Consider the following 20,439-nt stretch of genomic DNA (forward strand, 5'->3'; position numbering starts at 1 on the left):
AGAAATGGAAATAACTTACATGTCGGGAGGGGTAGGCTAAAGAAAAAGTTATCCGTACAATGGAATACTATGCCGCCATTAAAAAGATGGTATTCAGGGTGCACCGGAAAGAGGCGGTCCTCTTTCTTTGCCTAGCGCAGCCATGGCTCGTGGTCCCAAGAAGCATCTGAAGTGTGTAGCAGCTCCAAAGCATTGGGTGCTGGATAAACTGACCGGTGTGTTTGCTCCTCGGCCATCTGCCGGTCCCCACAAGCTGAGAGAATGTCTCCCTCTCATCATTTTCTTAAGGAACAGACTTAAGTATGCTCTAACAGGAGATGAAGTAAAGAAGATCTGCACGCAGCAGTTTATTAAGATTGATGGCAAGGTCCGAACCGATATAACCTACCCTGCTGGTTTTATGGATGTCATCAGCATTGACAAGACTGGAGAGAATTTCCGCCTGATCTATGACACTAAGGGCCGCTTTGCTGTTCATCGTATTACACCTGAGGAGGCCAAGTACAAGTTGTGCAGAGTGAGGAAGATCTTTGTGGGCACAAAAGGAATCCCTCATCTGGTAACCCATGATGCTCGCACCATCCGCTACCCGGATCCCCTCATCAAGGTGAACGACACCATTCAGATTGATTTGGAGACTGGCAGAATTACTGATTTCATCAAGTTTGACACTGGTAACTTGTGCATGGTAACAGGAGGTGCTAACCTGGGAAGAACTGGCGTGATCGCCAATAGGGAGAGGCACCCTGGTTCTTTTGACGTAGTTCATGTGAAAGATGCCCATGGCAACAGCTTTGCCTCCCGGCTCTCCAACGTTTTGTAATTGGCAAAGGCAACAAACCATGGATTTCCCTACCCCGTGGGAAGGGTATCCGCCTCACCATTGCTGAAGAGAGAGACAAGAGACTGGCGGCCAAACAGAGCAGTGGGTGAAGTGAGCTCTAGATGACATGATTGGAAAAGTCTTTGTGCTTAATTAAAGATAATACAGCATGAAAAAATAAAATAAAATAAATAAAATAAAAAGATGGTATTCAGCCCTGGCCAGTGTGGCTAAGTTGGTTGAACGTCACGCCATGTACTCAGAAGTCATTGGTTCAGTTCCTGGTCAGGGCACATGCCAGGGTTGCAGGCTCAGTGCCCAGTAGGGGAGGTGTGCAGGAGGCAGCCAAGTGATGATGCTCTCCTAACAATGCTTCTTTCTCCCTCTCCCTCTCCCTTCCTCCTCCTCTCTCTCTCTCTGAAGTCAATAAAAACATGTTTTTTAAAAAAGGATGATATTTACTTACCTAGAAAAAGTTTATATTATGTGGTTTTTTTTTAAAAAAAAAAAAAACAGGCTGCAAAACAGCAAGGACATATGATTGCACTTCCATAAAGCTACCCATCTGTGAACCTACATGTCTACATGCAGGCAGAGAGAGGATTGGCAGGTGGCTGTGTCTAATGCAGATTTCAGGGATCTTTCTCAATTTTATTTTCTTTAAGAAGCATGTATTATATTTGTATATTAGAAAAGCTTAACAATATTAAAATGTTCCCAACAAAATAAAACGTTCAGGCCACCTGAACATGTGTGATTGCCTCTCCTTCGAGTGGGGGATAGAGGGGCCAGGGGCCAGCTGCAGCCCCCGCATCTTGTTCCTAGGTCTCCCTACAAAGATGGGGGTAAGTTGAGACTTCAATGAACTATCTCCCACATGACAGAGATGGCGGTCCAAGGGGCCACAGAGGCCTTGGAGGAAGACAGACATGGGGAAAGGCGGGAGACAGCCAGCTCCTCACTGCCCCTCCTGCCCGGGGGTGAGTGGTGAGGCTGGGCCCGGGTGCACGTGTTTGTCTGTGAAAGAGGCTGTTTTTAAAGCTCCCTTCCACTCTCCGCTGGCAGCAACATGAACAAGAAATACTAAGTGGGTGGGAAGGTATCGGGAAGGCAAACTGTTTCTCTTGATTTCCTTCTCAAAATAAAACAAGATTTTAAAATATGCTAGTAAACATGATAGAGGACATGAACTGAACCTTTGAGTCAGTGCTCGGACCACCCGCAACAGACTCACCAGGGATTTGCTGAAAATCGCCCTCTGCTTGTCCTGCAAGGCTGCGGGCAGGAAGCGGCCAGAGAAGGGCCCCTTTTTTCACGGTGCCCAGCACTCCGGGGGTTGAGTTCTCGAGAGACCACAGGAGGCCAACTCAGGGCTCCATCCCAACTCAGATGCAATGGAACAGGGCTGGAATGCACAGTTAACACCAAAATTGGACTGGGTCCTTGTGGTGAAAACCCTTTAGTGCTGTCCACAGCTGATGGGTCAAGCCCGGGCTCCTTCACTAGACACTCAAAGCTGTCACTGGCTGCCATCACTGACCCTCCAGTGGTCGCTACCTGTAGCCTCTCACACTCTCCTCTCTCCCCCGACCAGCTCTGTGTTCTCCCAGGGTGCCCTATGGTCACACTGCATCGCTGCACACCCCTGTGGCCCCAGAAAGAGCAAAGATCTCTTCTCAGGTCAGGCCTGAGCCTGGGAATCGCAGTCCCCTGAGAGGCATCACCTCTACCCTGGGTTCGAGACCCGGAGTTCTGGTACAGAGGCCACCACACACTTGAAATCTTCTACACTTGTATTATGCACAAAAGGGCAGGGACTGCCTCTGGTCCCGTCTGCAGCACAAAGCTTGGCATAGCACCAGCATGGAGCAGACGGTCGCTGAAGGAACTGGAAGCTTAACCCTGGCATTTCTAAACAACCGTCAGACAACCTACCGTCCACAGCACTGGCCTCACCATGCAGAAGGCTAAGGGGGCAACTCTCCCAGCCAGGGGGTGGGATTATCTCCCTTCCTCTACCAAGTCGAACCAATCACACTGATGAGACCTTTCTGGAAGCAGTTGTGAGCCCAGGAAGAAAACAAGGGGTTGCCAGGGTGGGAGAATGGGTCCAAAAAGCTCCCCAATTCATAAAGGCTCTTGGCTGGATCTTCTCCTAATGGATGTGTTTTTCCAGTCTTCAATCTGCCCCCAAACAATCCCTGACTAAATGATGTCTTTGTAAATGGGGAGGGAAGGCAAAATGCCAAAGGGCATGCACTACACTCCACAAAACAGGCTGGTCTCATGTGGTGCAGAGAAAGATTTTTTTTAAAAAAATCCTTACCAGAGGACATGTTCATTGATTTTTACAGAGATGGGGAGGGAGGGAGGGAGGGAGGGAAACATTGATGTGAGAGAGAAGCATCTATCCGTTGTCTCCTCCACGGGCCCCAACCAGGGCCAGGGACTGAACCTGCAACGTAGGTATGTGTCCTGACTGGGAATCGAACCCATGATCTTTTGGTGTATTGGCCGACACTCCTACCAACTGAGCCACAGTGGCCAGGGTGAGAAACATTTTTTTAAAAAGTCACCACAGGATAAAATTTAGTTGGTGATTAAGGAGCAAATTGCTTAAATTCACAGCCTATTCTACTAGAAGGCACCTTGGAGATCACTCTAGAATGTTGGTTCTTGATTTCTAGTCAAGATGGCAGTGTAGGTAAATGAACTCCTTGAATCTTCCCACAACCACATCAAAATTGCAACTAAACTACAGAACAACCATCATTCAGAACTGCTTTATATCTAGCTGGATGGAAGTCCTACTGCTAGGGAATTAAAGAAGATGCTACATGGAGACTGGTAGGAGGAGCTGAGATGCGGAATGGGCTGGTCCCACACCCACCGCGGGGCAGATAAAAATCAGGAGGGATATCTTGGCTCCAGAGGTCCTCCTGGAGGAGCAAAGGGTCCCAGACCCACACCAGCCCCCCAGCCCAGGGTTCCAGTACTGGGAAGAAAAGTCCCCACAACTTCTGGCTGTAAAAACGAGTGGGGATTGTGGCTGAGTGACACGGAGGCTGCTGGAGTTCCAGGCATTCCTCTTAAAGGGCCCACACACGAACTTACTCAGACTCACTCCCTCTGAGCTCCAGTGCTGCGGCAGCAGCGTGAAAGGAACCAAGGACATATGGGGAGGAACTGAATTGTCTGGCATCAGGGTGAGCGCTGGGGGGTGGCAGCTTTCTGTCAGACAAAAATGCTGCCAGATGCCATTATTCCTTTTCTGAGACCCCCAAACCCACAGAGCCGGCAACAGAAAATCAGCAGTACAGTAGATTAAGTCAAGAATCACATCAGCGATTTGTAAAAGAAGGAAGCAAAAAAAGACCCAATCAGAACAGCAAAAAGAAAAAAAAAAATCCAAAAAAATAAAAATAAATAAAGATAGTGTAAGGAACCTCTGGGACAACTTCAAGTGTACCAACATTCACATCATGGGAGTGCTAGAATGAGAAGAGAGAGAGAGAGAGCAAGAAATAGAAAACCTATTTGAAAAAATAATGACAGAAAACTTCCCTAACCTGGTTAAAAAAAAAAAATGGACATATAAATTCAGGAAGTGCAAAGAGTCCCAAACAAGATGAACTGAAAGAGGCCTACACCAAGACACATCATTATTAAAATGCCAAGGGTTAAAATAAAGAGAGAATCTTAAAAGTAGCAAGAGAGCCGAAACCGGTTTGGCTCAGTGGATAGAGCGTCAGCCTGCGGACTGAAGGGTGCCGGGTTCGATTCCGGTCAAGGGCATGTACCTGGGTTGCGGGCACATCCCCAGTAGCGGGTGTGCAGGAGGCAGCTGATCGATGTTTCTCTCTCATCGATGTTTCTAACTCTCTATCCCTCTCCCTTCCTCTCTGTAAAAAATCAATAAAATATATTTAAAAAAAAAAAAAAAAGTAGCAAGAGAAAAGCAGTTAGTTACCTAAAAGGGAGCTCCCATAAGACTGTTAGCCGATTTCTCAATAGAAAGTCTGTAGGCCAGAAGGGAGTGGCAAGAAATATTCAAAGTGATGAGAAGTAAGGACCTACAACCAAGATTATTCTACTTAGCAAAGCTATCATCTAGAATTGAAGGACAACCCTAGCTGGTTTGGCTTAGTGGATAGAGTGTTGGCCTGCAGACTGAAGGGTCCCAGGTTCAATTCCAGTCAAGGGGACATGCCCGGGTTGTGGGCTTGGTCCCCAGTGGGAAGCATGAAGGAGGCAACCTATCAATGATTCTCTCTCATCATTGATATTTCTATCGCTCTCCCTCTCCCTTCCTCTCTGAAATCAGTAACAATATATTAAAAATAAAAAAGAATTGAAGGACATATAAAGAGCATCCCAGATAAGAAACCACCAATTCAGTGTTACATGAAATGTTAAAGGATCTTAAGATGAAGAAGAAGGAAAAAAAGATTAAAAACATGAACAATAAAATGACAATAAATACAATCTATCAACAATTGACTCTAATCTAAAAAATAAAATAAATGAACAGAACAGAAACAGACTCATAGATTGAGAACATTTTAATAGTTACAGATGGGAGGGGAGTTGGGGGGATGGGTGAAAAAGGTGAAGGAATCAGTTCAAGTTGGTTGTTACAGAATAGCCATGGGGATGTAAAGTACACCATAATATAATAACTACGTATGATGTCAGATGGGTCCAAGATTTATCAGGATTGGTCACTTTGTAAGTTATATAATGTCTAGTCACTGAGTGTACACCTGAAACTAATATAATATTGTATGCCAAGTGCAATTGAAAAATTAAAAGATGATTAAAACAATTTTAAAATTAGAATAGAATCTAAGGTACAATATGCACAATAAGTGAGTCATAGCTTTAACATTAGGCTGTTAAAATATTCAAAGACTTGTGTTCTGCTTCATAAAAAATAGTTTACTATAGGCATGCCTCGTTTTATTTTTAATTTATTGATTTGAGAGAGAGAGAGAGAGGAAGGGAGAGAGAGAAACATTGATTTGTTGTTCCAATTATTTATGCATTGGTTGCTTCTTGTATGTTCCCTGAGCGGGGGTCGGACATACAATCTTGGCGTACCGGGATGATGCTCTAACCAACTAAATTACCTAGCCAGGGCCAGGCTTACCTTGTTTTATTGTACTTCACAGATATTGTTTTTTACAAATTGAAGGCAAGACTCTCTACCAACAAAAGTATTACGACTTGCTTGATTGGGACACTCAATTTATTGTGGTAGTCTGGAACCGAAGCTGTGGTATCGCTGAGGTCTGCCTGTAGCATGTTTTCATTTATCTTCCTAATTATTAAAATGCTGATAATAGGCATCATAGAGTTTTTACTATAAATTTAGGACATTTAGACGGGGTAATTAATTTACTCATCACTATCTCATATTTTTGTTTAAAAAATATTTTCGGAAAAAAAAACCTGTAGTGTCAGTAAACATATTGAATTTCACTTTGTTCAATGTCAGAAAGCTTACAATGATATTCTTACGAAACAGAATTAAGGGGAGTTTAGACAAATCTGTGTAACTGAATTTATTAAAATAATTTGCTAATGGCAAATTGTAAACCACGTGACACTTCAAAGTAAGATTTATATACAAATGATTAAATTATATTTGTATCATCTCAAGCATATACTAGTATTTACCTCAAACACATGAATGTTTGTAACTCAATAAATTTTCTGGTGCTGTTCCATTTTCTCAGAATTTTTCCCACTGAAGAACATATTAAATACTATTGACTTTTATTACTAAACCACTACCTAAGGAATAAAAAGTTAAATTAAAAAAATTGAATGATGGTTCTTCACCATTTGGGGGTCACAGATGGCCCCTTTGAGGTGGGAGGGTGTAGGTATAAGGTAGACCTGAGGTTCTCCTTAAAATTTCCCCACACAATTTTCTGTGCTGGATTCTCTCCTATTGACCAGTTGAAGGATCTTGGGCATGTTCCCGTTCCCAGCCTCAGTTTCTTATTTGTGAGATGGAGAATCATATTTTGCAGAATTGCCTTAAGCATAAAATTAAAATGCATTAAATGAGCCCAGCTCAGAGAAGGAGCTCAAATCTTTGTTCTCTAGCCTAGTTCAGTGTGTGTGGAGGTGTGCGGGGGGGGGGGGGGGGGGGGGGAAGGGGGGGTGAGAGAGAGAGAGAGAGAGAGAGAGAGAGAGAGAGAGAGAGAGAGACTGACTTTCCCATTGTTCCTCTGCTCTGAGGCTCCCCATTCCCAGCCTCCTGCCCCTCCCCCACTAGAAAGCTCTGCTGCCATTGCAGCTCCACGGCAGTCAGATTAAAGAGGCGTGTGTGGGAACGTCACCCATCATTTAGAACATTGTTTCCATGGGAAATGGCTCTGAGGTTCCAGGCAGCCCCCTCCACTCAGAAACCAACTTTTGGAACAGCAGCCACTTGGCAGATGAGCGCTGGCTCCCATGGTAACCACCGCTGGAGCGCCGCGCCCAGCCCTGGGGCGATCCGAACCTCGCTCTACCCAAACGTCTTTCTAAAAGGCAGTATCTCTGCCTCAATCCTGATAACGGGTACGCGAAAGCGGCTGTCTGTCCTTTGCTCCTTCCTCTCCCCAGGGTTAGCACCAGCTTGCATAATTTGAAGTTGTTTCCCGAAGGGCAGATTCGCCTCCCCAGGCAGCTGGGAAGCTCCATGAGGACAAGAGCATGTCTCCTTATTTCTGCTGGGCCCAACAGGGGAGGCCCAGGGTGTGTTCAATGACCCCATCCTGCCCGAAGCAGCCTTCTACCCACCCAGTCCTTCCTTGGGCCAAAAAGCAGGGGGTGAGCCTGCTCTTCCGATGGGCAGGCGCACACCCCTAGGAGGTGGAGCTGGGGGACTGATGACCCCAGAAGCACTTTTTCAACCAGCAATTTCAAGTGTGCTTGGGGGAGGGGGTGACCTCCTGGGAGCAGTCTTGGGCAGAGCCCCCCTTGGTTCTTTGGGGGAACGGCCTTAGCTCTGCAGCCAGGCAGCTTGAATTCACTCCTGTCTCTGATATAGATGCCTTGTGTGACCTAAAGCAAGTTTTTTCATTTCCAGGAGCCTCAGTTTCCCCACTTGTAAAACAGGAGAACAGGATGCTCAAGAATGTGTACGGTCCTAGTTTTAAAACAAAAGCACAAAACAACAACAACAACAACAAAAAAACTGGAGGGCTTCCAGCAAGGGCATATTTGCCCTGATATGCAAAGTAGTGGGCCCTGGTCTCCCTCCAATCTGGTGGACGGCAGTGATTCGAACCACTTACCTGCCCCATCCACCGCCCTAAGAGCACCTGGGGTCGCCAGGGGACCCACACTGTGTCAGATATAATGCCTAGGACAGCAGTGCGCTCCCAGCAGCCTCCCCTCCCACCACTGTGGCAGAACTCTGTGGTTACATCACCCAATCTGCACCCTTCTCCCCAGGTTTCCAGTTTCTAGGGCTTCTACAGAGCTTATTTCCCCAAAGGACACCCCCAAACACTGCCCATTTTTCTAAGTGGGCACGAGAAAGACACGGCTTCAGCTGCAGACATTGTTAAGGGGTCATGGCTTCCTGGCCTCTCCATGCACCTCGTCTCCTCAGCCATCGCCATCCCCTAAGCAGTCTCCTACCGTCCTGGCCAGAACAAGTGGTGCCAGGGGAGGCTACAGAGCAGTCACCGCGCCACATGGCGTGGATGCCCGCGGTGGCCTGGCTGGACACCACCGGTCAGGCTTGGAACCATCACACCACACGGCCTTGAATTCTTTGGGCATTTAGTTTTGTAGCCTCACAGGACTTCCCTTTGACTGTCGCCATGATTCACTAACCCACAGAGTTCATCCTTGCGGCTGTCTCCCTGGCCCTGACTCTAGGACCAGACCCTCTCAGAGCTGGGGCAGTGGCCAACTCAGTCTCTCCCAAGGGTGCTGCCAACTTTATTGAAGGCTTCGTTTTTACTGCGTTTGCTTCTCTATTTCTATACTAATTATTTCAAAGATTCTCCCAAATCCCATCAGTTGAACTACAAGTTGTCTAGGGAAATAGGGCTGGAAGAGGGGGGCATAGTCACTATTAATGGAGCTCTTGGGAGCGTAAGGGACTTCTGTTCACATTGAGCTGAATCAACCCTGCGAAGCTAATCTCATCTGTCTGATATCTGGGTGTGCCCACTCAGAGGGCTGAGGACACAGTGGGGGGAGTGACCCAACGCATGTGGAGGAAATGGCTCTGAATTCCAAGAGCTGCCCTTCCCCTCTGCACAATTCCCAGAAATGGGCTGCTGATTTGCAGGCCGTGCCTAACTGGTGTGTGGCCCTGCCAGGGTCCAGGCCACTTGGTATCCCTTAGGGCAGGGGTCCTCAAACTTTTTAAACAGGGGGGCCAGTTCCCTGTCCCTCAGACCGTTGGAGGGCCAGACTATAGTTTAAAAAAAACACTATGAACAAATTCCTATGCACACTGCGGGCCCGGGACGAGTCGGCTGCTAAGCAGGACAGGCAGCGGTACCCGGTGGGCCGGATAAATGTCCTTGGCGGGGCGCATGTGGCCCGCAGGCCGTAGTTGGAGGACCCCTGCCTTAGGGCTTCACGTTCCCTTCCCCAAGACTTCACTCCAGCCCTTTGCCTCACACCCTTGCTAGTCCAAGCCCAGCACTGTCACTGCACCACTCAACCCTCTCAGGAAGCCGCCAGTGCATTCAGCTCACTTCATTAATACGTAACCACCCACCCAACACGTGTGTTATTTTATGCCGCAAAGGACCTTAGACATCATTAGATCTAGATGGTGAGAATGTGACATGGGTGCTGCCCCTCCCATTCCCAGAGCCATGGCAGGCATCACTAATCAATCACGGTTCTCTTTCCTGCTCAGTCTTAGAATCCTTTTCATGCAGCACCCTTGGCAGCCAGAACGGGATGACTGGTCCAGAGAGGAAACTTGTTTGCCATCCCAGATCTAACGCACTACTCCTCTGGTCCCCTTCAAAACACCCCACCTACTGGCCGCCCTGTTCCCGGGGAAGAGCTCAGGACCTTCAGGGGTAGCCTGCCTGATCATCTCTGGAGATAACCCGCAAGGCTCCACTTGCCCCTCCTCAAGTCTTAGCTCCAGGCCTTCTGTCTCACACCTGTGCTGACCCACGCCCAGCACTGTCACTGCACCACTCTGGAGAGAACCACGTCTTCTGTAGATGGACAGATTGTATTACCTAAGTCTTCTGTGAATACATCAGACCTGCTCTTCTGTCCCATCAAATCCAAACTCCTCTGCCAGGATCACACCTGGACTGCTGGCAGAAATAAGACAGGAATCCAGAGATCCAGGCAAAGGGCAGGGCTCCAAGTCATCCAGATGAGGGACACCATGCCCTTGGGCTTACTCACAACCTCCAAGCAAGGGGAGCTTCCTTATATCACAACTGTTAGCACTGAGGTCTGATCACTAGTGGGAGCGTGCCTCCTGGGCAGGGCCTGGAGACTAGCCAGTGAGGACCCAGCACTGAGTCCCAGAGCAGGTGCGCAGAAGCCACCTGGCATAAGAATGATAATAGTGATCATGTTAAAAACAGCACAAACACTTCATGTCAGCGGTGTGCCTGATGCTGCTGGAAGATTTTACCAAATTCACTCATTTAATTCTCATAACAACCCTATGAGGTGTGAGTGACTCTAACTGTCCCCATTTTACAGTTGAAGAAACTGAGACACAAAAGAGCAGAATAACTTTTCTAAGGTCGACCAGGCAATGGCAGGATCTGAAGCCATGTAGTGTGCCTCCAGAGCCCTGGCCACCCCAACGCACTACTGGGCGTCCTCTCGAGGCTGGCAGAGGGTGGGTGGCAGCAGATCCAGGAGCGCCGGGAAGAGGTTAGCAGTGAGCCAGGGAGGCGGGGTCACAGTCAGGGAGGCCTCCAAGGCCAGATCGCTGTCCCTGTGGGAGGAGCAGCTGAGGAGGTCAGTGCCCAAACTAGTCACTGAAAACAGACACGCCCCTCATCCCTACTGGGATAAAGTCCACGAATAGGACACCGCGATGGTACTGCCAGGTGGCCTCCTGCGCCGAGGACCAGGGAGGAAGCTGGGGGTATCAGGCAGCTGCCCACACTGTGGGAGCACCAGGTGGCTCTGACACCCTCATTTTCCAGCACCCTCTCCACTGAGGGTCCCTGCCCCAGCCCCAGCCTGTCTCCTTGTGGTCCTGCACACAGGCTTGGGGCTGGCCCCTCACCTGGAGCCCCTCACCAAGGGCTGCAGCCTTAAGCCAGTTATTTACCTCTGTACCTCAGGTGTCTCTTCTGTAAAAGGGGGGACAGTGGCAGCAGTTGCCTCATGGTGGCTGCAAAAGGCTGCACATTCATTTGCTTGGCTCAGCATCTGGCCCGCCCACAGTGAGTGCTCTGAGTGCTCAATAAACATAACGTTGTTACCGTCATCAGCATCCTTCCAAGTGTATCCCAAGTGTCCTTTCCTTGGGGAAGCCCTCTCCCCCCGCCCCTCCAGGGTCCTTCCTGAGTTCACGGCTGCAAACTGGCAGGTTCCACAGATGAAGCTCCCTTCGGCCCCTCACCACACCCTCCTCCCTGGGCTCTCACGCCATCTGCAGGCTGAGCTCTGCCTTGGAGGGCAGCATCTTGGCCCAGCCTGCCACTGTGCCCACAGCAATGCCGTAGGACAGCAAGCCCTCAAATGCTGACTGAATGACGGATGAGATGTAGGCTCCTCAAAGACATTGCCCCCCAGCATTCAGGAGATGCTTGTTCACGGAATAGACTGTGGACGATACCAAAATACGGGAACTCAGCTTTAAATACGGTGTCTCTCTCTGGTCTTTAAATCCAGGAGTGCTCCCCATTGTAAAGCCCAGCCCCACTCTCGATGCCTCTGTGGAAAGAAAAAACTAACAAGACACGTGACACCGGAAAGAGCCCAAGAGAGTGAACTGAACAACCCACCCTTCTCCCGAGACACACGCGCAGACTGCAGAAGACTCGAGCATCCAGAAGACGCTCCCAGAGCACTTACAGTGCGCCTGGCCCAGGGCAGGCCCGGCCTTAAGGCTCGCGGTGTGTGTGGTGTGTGTGTGGTGGGAGGGGGCAGACAGCCGGTCAAGCTCACGGGGCTAAGCTTTGTGGGAGCACAGGCGTGAGGGCCTCTCACCCAGCCTGGGGGCACTGCAGGCTTTCTGGTAGAGGCAATGCCAGAATGGTGTCTTGTAGGCCAAGTAAGCATTAGCTCAGGTGAGTAATAGCGACAAGTGTATCCTAGGTGAGGACCAGAAGCTGCAAAGGTGTCAAGCATGGAGGTGTGAAAAACTCAGGAGGCACCAGGTATAGCAGGGTCATGTAGAGGTGTTCTCTCTTTTCCGCGTCAGCACGGAAAAGGAATGGGTCAGATTCTGAGTGGAGGAGCTGGGGATTAAGAAATAAAAGAAAGAAAGAGACAAGAGGCAGAAATAGAAGCAAAGCTGGGAGCCAGGTGGGACGCCATCCTCTCTGATGGAGAGGCAGGGACCCCGAGCCCACGCAGCACATTTATTTTATACCCCCAAATACCAGGAAGTAACACCAAAACTTATGGTCAAAGGATCTTATTTGCATTCTTGAGTAGGCCCTAGTATTCCTGGTGCTTGTCTGGATTTACATATCAAAGCCCGCTCCCCAGCACCTGGACAAAGGTAAAAAGTCAGTACTGATAAGGCCCGCGGGGGGCCTCCCCCCCCCCCCCCCCCCCGCGCCTTCTTGGGGAGGGCGTAACCAGGACACGACTCTGCCAGTTGCCTCGGGCTCAGCTGACAACAATTTAAAGAAATGCCAGTGTGCCTTCCCGGGCGGCCCTCTACAGGGTGGGGGTGGTTAAGGGAGGCACCAGGTATAGCAGGGGGGGTGTAAGGTGAGTGGGAGGGAGGTTAGATACCTAGACAGCTAAGTATCTTCGTGGTTGCATCCCTAGCACCGAGCACAGTGCCTGGCACACAGTGGCTGCCTCAGAGCATTGAATAATGCAGGAACCAGTGCCAGCCTCAGGGCGAGGCAGGGGAGAGAGTGCCCAGGGGCCCTCAGACGCTGCCCTCCACACAGGCCATGGGAGCAGTGTCAGCTCGCTGGGCAGCTGCCCCTCCAAGGGGCCCACCCTCTTTCTGATCACCCCAGTGAGGTTGGCCAGCGAGAAAAGACCAGCGGAGACTGGATAACTGGCACGGGACAAACTCCAAGTGTTCCAGAAGGCCTGGGGCGAGGGGCAGCAGATGGGAAAGGGCTCCAGGGTCAGGTGGGAGCATGGACGGTGTGGCAGAGCCACAAAGGCCTGAAGGCAGGAACGTGTGTGCGGTGGCATTTACTGCCCCCATTTGGCCAGCAGGGAGACAGAGTCTGAGACAGGGCACTGCGTGGTGAAGGGCGAGCGAAGCTGAGATCTGGCATCCAGGCCTGGCAACTAAACACCAAAACTCAGCCCCACTCGCCCCCCAGCTGGTCTGGGGCGCCTGGTAGGTCTGAGAGGCTCTCAGAACGGAGGGGCCAACGAGGGCCTCAGTGTCTCAGGGTCCACACAACCCGTCAGAGCAACGTGCCCCGCTGGCACCCCTGGCCGGGGCACCCCTGGCTCGTGGGGGTGCTACCACCTGGCCACTTGGCCCGCATGGCCTCAGAGCCCCACCCAGCCCCCACCGTGTTCCCACGCCCAACCACTGACAACAAGGGAGGAAGGGAGCTCAACCCAGGGCTGAGGGGCAAGGCTCACCACCTCCCCCCTGTAGAGGCTGGCTCCCAGCTTGAGTGGCAGCTAGGGACAGAAAGGAGGAAGTGACTTTATGTTAAAGCTGTATTCTCAGTCCTGGGGCCTATTAATATTTTCCTAGGCCCGGGACAGTCTCACCCCTGGTTAAGGAGACTTCTCAGCCTTAGGGGAAATCTGCATGCCCATTGGGAAGGTCATTTACGGCCCCCCCCCCCCGCCCCCCGCGCCCCACCAAAGGAGGGCCAGTTTCAGGACACTCGGGGATTCCCCAAAGCCTGGCAGGCCACTGCCTGACCCCTTCCCCATTCGGATTCAGCTGCCCCTCAGAGGAAAACTCCTGTGAGCCCCAGAGTCCTCGCGGCACCTCTTCGGGCTGTGCAGGCTCAACCCTTCATACGCGGGACTAGGCCAGCGGCCCCCACCGCCCCCTGGCCTCCAGACCCCCTTTCCCATCTTTTTGCCTGGCATTCTCTTCCTCTTCCTCCCCCAGCAGCTCAAACCTCCCTGTACTCAAATCTGAGGCCAAGGCCTGGCAACTTTGCCATATGTGGCATGTCCACCTCAGTGCTTGGCTCGGCCCTCTGCCCGGGCCCCTGCAGGCACTGCCCCCCACCATACCAGCTTCATGGCCCCTTGACCAACCCAAGCACACTGCTCCTCCCGGAACACTACCCACGGGTGCCAGGATCTCTCCCCGCTGACAGGGCGTGTGGGCACCCCTACCCCCTCGTGCAGCCTCTGCTCCTGCTGATTCCTAGCATGGCATCCTTGAGGACATGTGGCACCTGATTTGTCAGGGCTCCAGCCCCTGGCAGGGCACCGCGAAGTCTGCCCATGAAGCTCTGCCAGCACTGGTTCCCCGCCTGTGAAAGCATGCCCTGGGTAAGAAGCAGCCTCCCCGTCTCCCCCAGGAAACCCGTCTCAAACCCACGCTCCCGAAGTGATCCCTCCTTCCTGGGCCCTCCTCCTCCCAGGCCTCCTCCCACCAGGCCACCTCGCTCCTGACTGCAGCGCGCCCCCCAGGTGGCAGGTGGCAGCCAGAGTGCTCTGCAGCCATTGTCCCGTTGATGCCCCACAGCCTCCTCACCAAGAAGGCATTGCTCAGCCGGCAGTGATGAGGAACCCTGAGGTCACAGAGGTTCTGTGCTTGTGCAAGGCCACGCATCTCCATCTGCAGGGACCACGGAGCTCTGCCTCTCCCGGGAGCGGGCCTCTCTCCTCCCCTCAGCTCTGGGAGCGGGAGCTGGTCTACTGTCGTATTTCCCCACCAGGTGGGGCGGGGGCAGAGGGCTGGACCTCGTCTTCTTTATCTCAGGGTTTGCCTGGAGCCCTGGCACAGCTTTCTGCACAGAGACGCTCCAGGCGTCTGCTGTCTGCATTTCCAAAGCCAGGGCTGACCCCGGGAGCCACGAGGGAGTCTGGCTTGGGTGAAAGGTAGGGCAGAGATGGTGTGGGTGCAATGCCCGGGCGCCACGCAGAGCCCAGAGGAGTGGGGTGAAGCCCTCCTAAGGGAGATGCCATGCGAGGAGACCCACTAGACACACATGGGCACCAACCCAGCAGGAGGAGCAGGTGACAGGGAGGGGCTCCTTCCCAAACACTGAGCCCCTGGGGCCCAGCTCCCTGATTATCTCTGCCTTCTGGGCTGGGGACACCCCACCCCACCCGTCTCCTGATGGCAGTGAGGCAAATCTTTTCCTATTATCTTTCTCCCAAGTGGGGCTGGGTGGAGCGCACCAGAACACAACTTCAAGTGTTGTCCCAGCCCAGAGCTTTTTGTCTCATGGACTCCATGGCCTCGCACCAGCCCCCTTTGGTAAGCAGCCTGGGAGAAGAACAGAGGTGGCGATAGAGAGCAGCGGGAAGGCCTGAATGCCAGAGGCAAGCATCCCTGGGCATCAGCAGCCCCTGTTGTCAGATGGATGCTTCTTGTCTGGGCTGACTGTGGGCAAACTGTCCACTGCTTCACCCTGCAGCAGCAGAAAGGGGGGCTCAGGAAACAAATGACGTCCTGAACTCATGTGTTGGCAGAGGCCAGGTCGATAAATGAGAGGAGGGCAGGTATAGGCAATAGGGAAAGGTGGGGCCTGTGGCTAACAGGAGACCACTGCTATGCCAACCAGTTAACTGCTGCAACACGAGCACATCTGTAACAGGGTTACCAGAGAGTCCACATTTTTATTTTATTTTATTTTATTTTATTTTATTTATTTTATTTTATTTATTTTATTTTTGCTAATCCTCACTCGAGGATATTTTTCCATTGATTTTTTTAGGGAGAGTGGAAGAGAGAGGGAAACACAGAAACATCAATGTAAGAGAAACACATCAATTGGTTGCCTACTGCACATGCCCCGACCAGGAGACGGCAATGAAGGTACACGCCCTTAACCAGAATCGAACCCAGGACCCTTTGGTCCGCAGGCCGACACTCTATTCACTGAGCCAAACCGGCTAGGGCTACATTTTTAGAGAGTAGCCAGAAATCTGACTACTTTTTGTTTTTGTTAAATATATTTTTACTAGAGGCCTGTTACACGAAATTTGTGCAAGTGTAGGCCTTCCTGCCCCCGGCTGCTGGCACCCGGGACCTGGGCTTCCCTTGCAGCCCTGGCTTTGTCCAGAAGGTCGTCGGGAAGGATGTCTGGTTTAATTAGCATATTATGCTTTAATTATTATAATTGATTTCAGACAGGAAGGAAGAAGGAGAGAGAGAGAAACATCAATGATGAGAAAAAATCATTGGTCGGCTGCCTTCCGCACACCCCCAACTGGGGATCGAGCCCGCAACCTGGGCATGTGCCCTTGACTGGAATCGAACCCGAGATCCTTCAGTCTGAAGGCCAACGTTCTACCCACAGAGCCACACCGGCCAGGGCCAGAAATCTGACTTTTTATGTGAGCCTGATTTTTTAATGTTGGCTACTAATTAGATTACACCATCTAAGCCGAACAGATCAGTGCCCTGGGTGGCCCCAGCCCACAAGGGCACCTGCTACCACGTCTGCCTGGAGCGTGCCTCAAGCATGCGCACATCCAGTGCCGTGGCCACTGCAAGGCAGACCACTCTGCGCAGCCTGGGCCCGGCCTGGCTTTGGCCCGAAGAGGTGTGAGGTTAGAGGAAGTGGTAATAACACTGGGCAGCAGCTGGATTACTCAGCCTGAGGGAGACTTCCCAGTCCAGCCGGCGTTAGGGGCGGGCACAGCCCACTCCGAGTGCGTCAGAGCCAGGGGAGCTGGAGGGCGGACAGGCACCTTCACAAACGGCTGTTGCTTTGATGTGTTTCCATCGTTTATATTCAAACTGCTAAACACCATAAATGAAAAACGTGGCAATTTTTATGTTTGACCCACAACTGGAAGAAACAGGGTCGAGGCTCTTTGCCGAGGTGGGGCCAGCCAATCCATCACCGCTTTCAAAGAGTAATCAGACGCTGAGAGCCCAGCAGGAGCAGTCAGGGAAACTTCCTGAACACGAGGCGGGCATGGCAATGAGCAGCCTGGGCGGTGTGGGATTTTCCTCTGCAAAGGCTGTGCAGCTGGCTCAGCGGGAGGAGGGTGGGCTGCCGGGCTCGGGAGGGTTGAACCGGGCTGGGGCTGAAGGTGGGGTGGAACGACTGAATTAAACTCTGATTTAAGCCACGCAGCGGGAAGGCCACTTTTCACCTCTCTCCCCGCAAGCTCCAAACAGCTGCCCCATTTTTCCTGCTCTTAAGCAGCCTGGCCAGACTGGACGACTAGCCCTGGGTGGCAGAGAGGGGGCAAACAGCAGAGTGGGCAGACCTGCCCCGACCGACCGAGGATGCGCCCCCACTGGGGATCACACCCCCAACCTAGGTATGTGCCCTGGCCGTGAATGGAACTTGCAACCTTCAACCACCGAGCCACTTGGCCAGGGCTTACATACAGCACTTTATAAAAGGTCACGAATCAAAGCATTTGACCCTCCGCTAGGCGTGCAACCTTAGGCACATGGCTCAACCCATTTGTGCCTCAGCTTCCTCACCTGCTAATAACAGTACCCACCTCGCAGGGTGGTTTTAAGGACAGAATGAGCTAATCTAATAAGCAAGTACTTAGAACAGCACCTGGCACATGAAGTGCTTGCTATTATTATTCTCATTATGTTGTAGGAACTCTTGTCAAAGTCCCCCCTCCACCAAACTGGCCAGAGGGGTGCCTGGGCCGCATGGAGCTGTGTTTTCTAGATTGTCCCCAAGTGCTCAGGAGAAGGGGGAGGGGGAGGAAAAGACAAGTGCTTCCTTGGAATCTCCTGGTGCAGCTACTCTACCGGCAGACCCCAGCCACTCAGCTGGACTGAAGTGTTACTGCTGGGCCACCCTAGGGTTCAACAAGGAAGCACGTTTTGTTTCTGATGACACGAGGAATAATCACGACCCACAGTCTGTGCTGGCTTGTTTCAGGTGTGCAGATAAAGGAAAAAGCTGATCCCCAGCGCTCTTGCTGGTTCGTACTGCGGGTAAAGGTGCAGGGCTGGGGTGCAGAACTCCTGTTTAGGTAAGTCCTTTTTTTTTTTTTTAAATATATATATATATATTGATTTCAGAGAGAGAGGGAGAGAGAGATAGAAACTTCAATGATGAGAGAGAAACATTGATCGGCTGCCTCCTGCATGCCCCCTCCTGGGGATCGAGCCAGCAACCTGGGCACTCATTGAACCCGGGACCCTTCCGTCCGCAGGCTGATGCTCTATCTACTGAACCAAATCAGCCAGGGCTTTAGCCAAGTCCTTTAATGGCTCTTTTCAGATATAAAAGGACAGGCCTACGGCCCAGTCTAAATAGCTGTCATTATTGCTCTGCAGTCAAAAGTAATGGAAAACGGGAGTTTTCAGAAGTTCTGGGGATACTGTCCAGGAAAACTGGCCCCTGGAAAACGGCAGTCAACTAAGCTTGAGGAGACAGCCAGCGGCGAGAAATCCTCCACGGGCGTGAGCAGGCAAGGAGGCCGTCTGAAGAGTTTACTAGTAACTCCTGCCCTGTTCTGAGCCGTGGGTGACCCCTTTCTACCCGTGGTGGAAGCTGTTACAGACAACAGCCTTGTTGCTTGGTGAGGCTCAGGAAATGAGGAAGCCAATGACTACTGTACGCGTGCAAAGTGTGGCAGCTGACCCTGCCGATGCCAGGCGGCCAGCGGGCACCGGCCCCACCCGAAACCCCTCGAAATACTGCAGATTTTATCAATGCTTGACTAATTTTTTTAAAAAAATAATATACTCAGAGCACTTCTACAAGGAGAAATCCTTTGGGAAGAATGAAGAAATATTGGGGGAACCACCTCCCCAGTTCCACATATGTGGGTTGAGGCCTGACCCCATATAACTGGACTAGAGCAAAAAGAGGGACAGGTGGCTGGGACATCTGTCCCGTTACAAACATGGCAAAGGAGGCTCACAGTGGTGGGGGACAAGCCCAAGGTCACGGAGACAACAGGGAGGCAGAAATTGGAGCTCACGCCCATGTCCCTGCCCACTTTCCTGTGGGTCTGCTGAAAAAGGAAGGACGGACTGAGGGTTCCCTGCGGCCCCTCTGGCTGCCAATTCTGCAGCCCTGCTGGTGGGCCCAGACCCCTGCCTGGGGCCCACTCCTTCCACACAGAGGCCCACCCAGCCCTCCGCCCAGCTATCCTACTCACACCAACCCCAAATAGAAGAAGTCCCTGTTAAACGCTTTATTAGAATGGTTATTTTGTTGAAGTGCCAAGTGACCTGCTCCTGCTCCCCCTTTCCATGCCTCCAGCCGGCCCCAGTTGGAGTCCAGAAGTAAAACAAAGGCTTTGTTTCTTTATTTTGATTTCCTCCGTAAAATCTCAAACATGCAGGAAACACCCACCCAGTCCCAGAGAAGTGGACTCGGGCCGCTGTCCACTTTGGGAGGGTGGGTTTGGGGGTCAGGGAGTGGGGGTGGCTGGGAAGGCTCCGATGCCAGCTGCCCTTAGCCCCTGGGCGTGCCACCAGGACACCTGGGGCCTGGCTTCCTCCGCAGGAAAAGAAGGGCCTGGGTGTGAGGGGCACAAGGCCTTCCCAGCTCTGCTGCCCAAGCCTCTTGACCTGAGGAATGTGGGTGTGGAGGGATGGCTGGGAAGACAGATCTCAAACAAGTCACTTTTTTCCCATAGATGCCCCAAGGCTTCGGGACAGTGGCTCCACCCTTTTCCATCATCTCCGGTTCCAATAAAGCAGGCATTGAAAGAAGAACATGACAGAGGCTATTTTGGGCTGCTGAGCCTGCTTGTGAGAGGCTGGTCCTCGCCAGGAAAGATGGGTTTGCCTCCATCTCTTCCTTGGGACTCACTTCCAGTGAATGAGAATATAAAGGGCTGGATTTGTGGGTTATCTAAAAAAAGGGAGATTTTCAAGAAGCTATGTTAAGAATCTAAACGATAAAATGAAAATCCTTAAACTGAATTAAAATTAACTTTGCTTTTGAAATGATTATATATAATGCTTTGGGGAGGCAGCGGTAGGGAGGCCCCCCAGGCCCACCACACCTTCAGCAACCTCCACACAGCTCCACTGCCTACGAATACTTTCACTTTTCATCTGGGTACCTGGTATACTAGGGGCAGCCTAACACACAGTAGGCGGAGCAGATTCTTTTAGAAACAGAACTTTTCTTTAAAAAGTGGGCCTGCAGCCTCATTTCTAATAAAAAGGTTTGGCGGACTTTGGGGAGACATTCTTCTGTTTCATTGGCCTGTTTATTCCTATGCAGAGCAACACAACGTGCATTCCTCCAGTTTCGTAGTGTATTTTAATATGTGGTAGGACTAGCCCTTCCTACTTATTAAAGGGTCTTTCAGCCCTTCCTACTTATTAAAGGGAGTAAAATGCTCAGATTTGATTTTGA

At 51.3% G+C, this 20,439-nt stretch overlaps 1 protein-coding gene and 1 pseudogene across 4 annotated transcripts in view; one reads left to right on the forward strand and one right to left on the reverse strand.

Moving 5' to 3' along the window:
• The window catches only part of MRAS (muscle RAS oncogene homolog), a 42,621-nt gene that overhangs the window by 14,294 nt on the left and 7,888 nt on the right, over positions 1-20,439 (reverse strand). The window contains exon 1 of one of the 3 annotated variants that reach the window (XM_080674337.1): positions 2,058-2,181. The exons of the other annotated variants lie outside the window; for them this stretch is intronic. The gene's annotated coding sequence lies outside the window, so the exon portion shown is untranslated. Of the gene's footprint in view, positions 1-2,057; positions 2,182-20,439 lie in introns of those variants that run through there. 3 annotated transcript variants of the gene reach the window in all.
• Positions 111-939, forward strand: LOC308250527 (small ribosomal subunit protein eS4-like; annotated as a pseudogene). The gene has a single exon. The product of its transcript is annotated as a small ribosomal subunit protein eS4-like (transcript).

Source organism: Plecotus auritus (assembly GCF_963455305.1).
Source record: "Plecotus auritus genome assembly, chromosome: 6".
Taxonomy (NCBI): domain Eukaryota; kingdom Metazoa; phylum Chordata; class Mammalia; order Chiroptera; family Vespertilionidae; genus Plecotus; species Plecotus auritus.